The sequence below is a fragment of the Ipomoea triloba genome, chromosome 13, assembly GCF_003576645.1.
Source record: "Ipomoea triloba cultivar NCNSP0323 chromosome 13, ASM357664v1".
Taxonomy (NCBI): Eukaryota; Viridiplantae; Streptophyta; class Magnoliopsida; order Solanales; family Convolvulaceae; genus Ipomoea; species Ipomoea triloba.
In genome coordinates, this window is record NC_044928.1 from 19,007,585 (window position 1) to 19,012,533 (window position 4,949).

Sequence of the window (4,949 nt, forward strand, 5' to 3'; positions counted from 1 at the left end):
GATTACTCAAGAGATTAGACAAGAAATTTCTAGTCTTCGACAAGAGTCTAAGGCCACGCTTAAGACAATTGAGAATCAAATTTCTCAAATGTTTAAGATGATGTCAGATCGCCACTACGGACAACTCCCGAGTAATACTGAAAACAATCCGAAAGAGAGAGTCAACGCCATTGATGCCAAAGAAGAAACTCATGAGAAGTGTGATCCAATGGATGCTATCTGTGGAACATGTCAATGTAAGGTAGATGACCAAAGAAACAAGACTACCTCTTGTAGTCCAAATCTTGAATTGAAGAATGCGAACACCTCGTGCACCATATCAATGAAAGAACACAAGGAGAAAACCACTTCGGAAGAATGCCCGAAAAAAAAGGAGCTACCACGAGACAACATCAAAAGTTCAAAAGAGAAAGAAACAGCCCGGGAAGGTACAATTAAAGCTTTTATTCGAAAATTTTTCAATAGCAAAGAATACCGTGAATTGTTTGAGAATGACATTTGTGATAATTTTACCTGTTTGAGCCAAGAATCTTCGGCTTGTTTAACTGAGGGAAACCCCAGAAAGAAGGGTGACCCCGGAGCTTTATTGATCCCTTGTTCTATACAGAACATGGAACCTAGAAACGCCCTTGCTGATCTTGGTGCTTCTATTAATGTCATGTCTTTATATCTTTTTGAAAAACTGAACTTACCATGTTTGAAACCGACGAGGCTGACTCTACGTTTAGCTGACGGAACCACACGGTATCCTGAAGGCTTAGCGGAAGATGTTTTAGTAAGAATAGGGAAATTTGAAGGCTTAGCGGAAGATGTTTTAGTAAGAATAGGGAAATTTCAAGGCTTAGCGGAAGATGTTTTAGTAAGAATAGGGAAATTTCTAGGCTTAGCGGAAGATGTTTTAGTAAGAATAGGGAAATTTCTTGTCTTAGCGGAAGATGTTTTAGTAAGAATAGGGAAATTTCTTGTACTAGCGGAAGATGTTTTAGTAAGAATAGGGAAATTTCTTGTACTTGTCGATTTTATTGTCTGCAAGATGGGAGATGATGATCCCCATGAATCCTTAATTCTCGGAAGACCATTTCTGGCTACTTGTCGTGCACGAATAGATGTTAGTTCAGGAGAAATTACCCTAAGATTCTAGGGACAAGCCACAAATGACGACAAGGAAAAAGCAAAAGAAGGAACTGATGATGATGAAAGGGCAAAGGTCAAATCAAAGGTGAAACCAAAACCGAAGCGGAAGAATGATAAGCTTACCTGGAAAAACACGTGGGTACCAAAATGCTTTCTACCCACTACCAAGGAATATGGTTGAATTTCAACCAAGGAATGATGCGTCTAGCCAATGACGTAAACCGTGGTGCTACTTGGGAGGCAACCCAAGGTTTTAATAAAATGTTTTTACATTATTTTTATGCTTTCGTTTTTAATATTTTTGTTCTAATAAATTGCTACAATCATATGGAACCATGTTTTGAGGACTAACTTGTAGGAGTCGGGACTAAAAATTGTTTTGGAAAGGCTAAATATGGACATAGGTATGGAAGGCAAGGCCAAAAATCGGAAGAAAACAATGTAGTGGACCTACACGAGGCTCACACGTGTGTAGCCGTGCGTGGGAACGAGGCAGTAGCCTCCCACGCATGCTCACACGCGTGTTGCCATGCGTGGGAGCGAGGCAGAGAGCTCTCACGCACGGTCACACGAGTGTGACCGGCGTGGAAGGCCCCCTACGGGTTTAAAACCCTTGTTCGGCCACTCCACGCCCCCTAGCCCCAAAACACCATTTTTCTCTTCTCTTCTCCACGCAAGGAAGAACCAAACTCAAGGTTTGAACATATTTCTTACTTTTTACCTTCAAGGAAGATCAAAACATCAACATCAAGGTAATTTTTCATCTTTTTAACTCTTTATCCTTGAATATTCATGAGTTTGGAAGAGCTTGAATGTGAAATTTATTCTACATTGCCTAGCATGAGTTTGAATGATTTTGAATGATTAAATTGGTTATAATGCTTCATAGAACTATCCTTTGATGTTTTCTTTCATTATTGATGGTTACATTGATGGATTGTTATATATTCTTGAACTTCAAGTGTGAACACCATTGATGAACAAATGGGTTTGTTAGATTTCTTGTTGAAATTATGAAATTGATGCTTGAATTGATGAATAAACTTGTTGTAGAACTATTATACACCATCAATTTGACTTTTCACATGCTACATTGCCCAAATTAAATTTTCAATTTCAAACCCTAATTTTGAATTTGGGGAAGAAGATGAAGTTGACTTTTTGAAATTCTTGACTTTTGTAGTTGACTTCTTATTTGACTATAAAATTGATATATCTTATGATGATTTTATGCATGTGTGTGATAATGGAATGATATTGTTGATATTCTTATGATAGAATTGTCCAAAATATAGGGGAAACTATGGCAAAATTTTCAAAAATTCTTAGCCCTATATGTTTGAAATCCATTATTTTGACAAGGAATTTTGCACTATTATGATGGTGACTTGTTTAAAGCCAATTACCATGAATAATAATTTATATAATTTGTAGGATGGGACGCTCGAAAGAAATCGCAAAGAAATCAAAACATGATGTAGGAGAATCGAGTCGATCTAGGACACGGCAACAAGCTACTGCTCAACAGGCTATACAAGAGCCGGGGTTAAGGTCATTGCGACACTTGACACCTATTCAACTTGCAACGGTAGATAACTATAAAGGGAAGCAGCTTTCTGTTGGCCGTCACTTTGTGGACAATGTTTTAAGAGAATTTGGTTGTTTGAACGAAGTAAATGGACTTCTTAGGCACCCACAGCTCCGCTATCTGTTTCATTGGAGAGGACCCACCTATGCGCCTGTCACCTATGAGTTCTTGGCGACCCTAGAGATTAGAAGGGAAGTCAACGATGCAAGGGAGTCCATTTCATTCACTCTTTTCGGCAACCACTACAGTATGTCTGTCAACACTTTAGGTGTTACACTCGGTTTGCATGATGCAGCAAGCGTATCCATGCCATATTTCAGAGATTTCAAGGAAGATTTTGATACTGACGAAGTTGCTAGACAGTATTGGAGAAGAATCACCAACAATGCCCCATATAAATCTTCAAATTTGAAAGCAAAGCTCATCACCCGGAATGCTCTGAAGGCTATCAGACTAGCCTTCGCCATAATTCTCTCAGGCAGAACCACAAACCGCAACAAGGTATACAAGCAGGATATATTCTACATGTGGTGCATGGAGAATGATGTTCGCATCAACATGGGCGTTCAAGCTAGGAAGTGGCTCCAGACCCAGCTAAAGCCTAAGGTTCAGACTGTGTTTATTGGACCTTTTGTTACTAAACTATGCATTGGGTTGGGCCTACTGAACCGGTTGATGAGAGAGAGATCCGATGGTTGTACAATTTCTTTCTCCGTGGGTGAGTTCGTTGCTGCAGAATTAAGGCTTGGTGGTGATGATGCACATGATCTAGAGGCTTCTGATGATGACAACAAGGACGAGGAAGAGAATGAGGAGGAGGATGCTGCACAAAAGCAAGGCCCTACTCCAATGGAGTGGACCGCGTCACAGAATTTTCATAAACAGCTACATGAGGAACAAATGAACTATTGGCGTGAGGAGCATACTTGACAGCAAGGCCACTTCACATCCATCTCCGCAAGACAGGATGTTCACACCGAGGACCTCAACCGCATGAGACAGGCGGTGGAGGATAATGATAGAAGAATTGCCGCTCTTGAAGCTAGATTCGACAGGCAATTTCGTCCCTTCGGTGATGAGTGATGCCTTCCTTCAATTTTTCTTGGTCCTGACTGATTGACACTTGATTCTGAGTTCTGTAACTTTGGTTACTATGGTTGATGGCCCCACCTGAACATTAGGATCCCTATGCGTGGGGTTCCGACTTTTATTTCTTTTATCTCTTTACTTTGCTTTATTTATCTTATTGGCTTTATGTTATTTAATTTCCAACTGCTTTACTTTTCTGCATTTCTATTCGAATATTTCTACTTATTTTATGCTTTATTATCTAAGTTTTTATTATTTTTATTGCTTTTATATTTCTATCAGCTTATAATAATTGAATAGTACTCCGAAAACCCTTTTTGTATGTTATGTCTCCATTTCTTATAGAGCATCTATAACGGGAGCGAGCCTATGCTGGAAGCTAAAGTGTGGAAAGAGGGATGCATACTTGGTTTATCCTCTTATCCCTTTTCTAATTTTAAGCCCCGTTTTGATCTTTAAAGTGTGGAAATATTTTCTTTATAGCTTTATGTATGAGTATACTTAAGTTTACCATGATTAATAGGATCGTTTGATGCAGACCCTTTATCCCAGAGCAATTTCCAAAGTGTGGAAAGAGATTTTTATTTGTCTATCCTTAGAATCCCTGTTTCGTTCTTTTACCCTGTGCGTATAGAAACATCGAGGACGATGTTTACTTTAAAGTGTGGAAAGGACGCACTTCGTGCTTTACATGCTTACATACTTAGTTTTAGAAGTTGAAGCTCTTGGGAATGATAAGCGGGTGCATTTGCAGTTTTGAAAAGAGAGTTATTATTTGTGTTATCTAGGGAGAATTTTGACTAGATGCCCAAAATTTTTTACTCTTGAAATATCTTTGAGGAAGTTACTTTTCGCACCCATGAGAGTGTTTAGAGCCAAATAAGTTTATATTCTTGCCTGCTTGCATGATGTTCACCTCTTATTTACGTAGGACCTTAGTCAAGGATCTCTCGAAGTGGGAGTGTGCACTCTTTAACTTTAGAACGATAAAACTAGCGAGGCCCGGAATTGAACTAACCTTGGTAGGGCATGGGGCAAAAGGTGAGCCTAATGGTGAGCTTAATGAGAAAACAAAACCCTTGGGTGAGCCTAATGGTGAGCTTAATGAGAAAACAAAACCCTTGAGTGAGCCTAATGG